This window comes from Stegastes partitus, unplaced genomic scaffold (assembly GCF_000690725.1).
Source record: "Stegastes partitus isolate 25-593 unplaced genomic scaffold, Stegastes_partitus-1.0.2 Scaffold1459, whole genome shotgun sequence".
Taxonomy (NCBI): domain Eukaryota; kingdom Metazoa; phylum Chordata; class Actinopteri; family Pomacentridae; genus Stegastes; species Stegastes partitus.
The window spans coordinates 142207-145061 of record NW_007579190.1 but is presented as its reverse complement, the minus strand read 5'-3'; positions in this window follow the sequence as shown (position 1 = coordinate 145061).

Here is a 2855-nt window from a genome sequence, read left to right as displayed (position 1 = left end):
CTGAGATCAAGCCTGTGAGCTGGAATTGGATTAATTTTGCCATTAATGACCTGATTATTATCAACTCTGCCCTTGGCATGAATTTTTGTTTGACGCAAAAACATTTCATAAAAACCTACATGTAAGTACATCCCATATAAGTCTCTATCATGGTGCTACTTCACTTGTTAAACTCCCATAAAGCTCTCTGCTTGTCAACACTGAAGTACCTCCTTTAATAGTGTGTGTCTGCAGACCTGGAGGCTGCACACTCAGGACCATGACTGGATCAATAGGACTACACCTCTAGGACCTAGAGCCTTATCTTCAAGACAATGCCACCTACCGTAAAGGAACATCACTAAAGTGCACGACTTACAGTTTCAAAGGAAGATTTTCACTAAGTAACCTTTTTAATTATTTAACTGAAACTTGAAGTTTAATTGTTTTGTTTTTGTAGTTAAATCAGAAATGTAAAGCCAAGCGCTGTGAGCTCTCTTTTGATTGTATTTCTTTCATTTAGTAGCACCCACAGGCCATGTTTTTCTTTTGCAGTTTCTCTTTTTGCTCAGTACATTACTAAGCAGTAAAAAAAAAAAAACAACTTTGCTAAACCAAAAACATCTGGTTTTGTATTGCTACCCTGCCCTATAACAGAGCTGGAATGTAACAAGCAGCTATAATTATTATATTTTTAATTATGCACAAATCTGAAAGAGGTCCCTTGTGGTGCTGAAGCTAAAGATAATTATCACCAGAATCTGCAGCTCCCCTTAGTTTATTGAGCTTTACAGTTTTTTTTGGCTCAATGTTTAGCTGTTTGACTTTTCTTTTCTTCTTCTTCTTCTTCTTCTTTTTTTTTTTTAACATTCTAAAAGATTCTGTGCAATATCAGTATTTTGTACAGTCAAAGGAATATGTGCATTATCTAGAATATCTACATGAACAGGAATCTGTACAATATCAACAGTACCATGTGTTTGATTATTTTTTGCTACTGTAACTGTAAATTCAAATACACAGAAGATGCACACACACACACACACACACACACACACACACACACACACACACACACACACACACACACACAAAGATTAAATCAATAACAATAATAAATTGGTAAAATAATGAAATAATTAGATGAATGGATTATTGTAGATTTAAGACAGTGTGAATCAACTGAAACAAGAAACACCTGGAGGTAATATTAACTTAAAGGATAAACCTTAGTCACGTTTTGATTGTTCTGCATATTACTCCGGATTGCAGCAGTAACACTGGAATTTCTGAGTCACTGAAAACATGTTCTAATCATTATAAGTAAATAAAATCCACTGTCTGGCACCTGATCTTAGCGCACGGTGACTAGTAGTATTACTATTACTGTTGATTAATCTAAGTGGAGATCATCTCAGGGTTTGTCGCATGCATGCATAAAATGTCAACATAATCCAATACTTATAGAAAAGTTGTCTCAGTATGTGTAAATGGTAAATGGATTACCATTACATAGTGCTTTTTACCTTAGCGGCACTCAAAGCGCTTTACAATGTGATTCTCATTCACACACACATTCATACACCAGTGGTGACAGAGCTGCCATGTCAGGTGCTGCCTGCCATTGGGAGCAACTTCAGGTTCAGGGTCTTGCCCAAGGACACTTTGACTGTGGAGGGGCGGGGGATCAAACCACCTACCTTACGATCAGAGGACAACCGCTCTACCACCTGAGCCACAGCCGCACTTCTACAAGTCAGCAGATAACATTATTTATTCCAGTTTAAGATGTTTTTAAACATGTTCTTAAAATTCAGTTCAATCCAATTTTATTTGTATGGTGCAGTTTACAACATATGTCACCACAAAGCGCTAACATAGTAAGGTATAGACCTTATAAATTTAAACAGAGAACCCAATGATCCACAGTAGCCTTTGGACTCCCTCTGAGCAAGCGGTCGACAACAGTGGGAAGGAACCAACCTCGCTCCCCAAGGCAGGGAGGGAAAAAAATCCTCCGGCATCTACCTTGACCGGTTGGGTGAGAGTGGGGATGAGGGGGTGGGGACAGCAGGATTTTAGTCTCTGCTTTGGTTACTTGATGTCTAAAATTCACTTTCTCATCAGTCTAAATTCCAAGATACCTGTACTCTAACTCTGTCACTATTTATAGCACTCTTGGTGGAGATGATGAGGTGGAGATGGCAAAAAGTATGTATTTAGTTTTACTACTACTACTACTTTCTACTAACCTCTTATTTAGCTGTCAGGTTGGATCAAACTTTTCATTAGTGATTAGTTTGTTCCTGACTCATTTCTGACTCATTCCCGACTACGCACGGGCTGCAGCTCTGACACACAGAACTTGAACTCAACCAAAACATCCACCCAGCTTGCTTTATTCTGACACAAACAATCTGAATTCCATGAATTTTAGCAGATGTCGTCAGCTGCCATTGTTTTTTTTAGCTACGAGCTCAGTGTTGAAATCGTTGGAACGACCTAAATGTTTTAGTGCACGCGCCAGCACCAAAGATCACCTGCCCAAACACAACCTGAGGTGGAGAAGCTTAAGAAAAACAAATGTAGTTGTTGGTTTTGGCTGCTTAGCTTTCACCTACCGTCACCGAGAATTTTCCTGTCAACATCTCTGTGGTATCTACTGTGACGTTTGCCTGTGTGAACGGCCTAATGTGGTGCTTTTCTTGTTCAAACTAGATAGTGGCCGCTGCACACCTTCAGTCTTCTAATTAGAAATTTCTGAGTAATTAAAACCCTGAAGGTAAGGAGCAGCTTTTATATCGATCTACTTCTGCAACATTAACAAGCAAACAAAAAAAAAAAAAAGAAAATCGCAGAAAATCCGGCAGCAATGA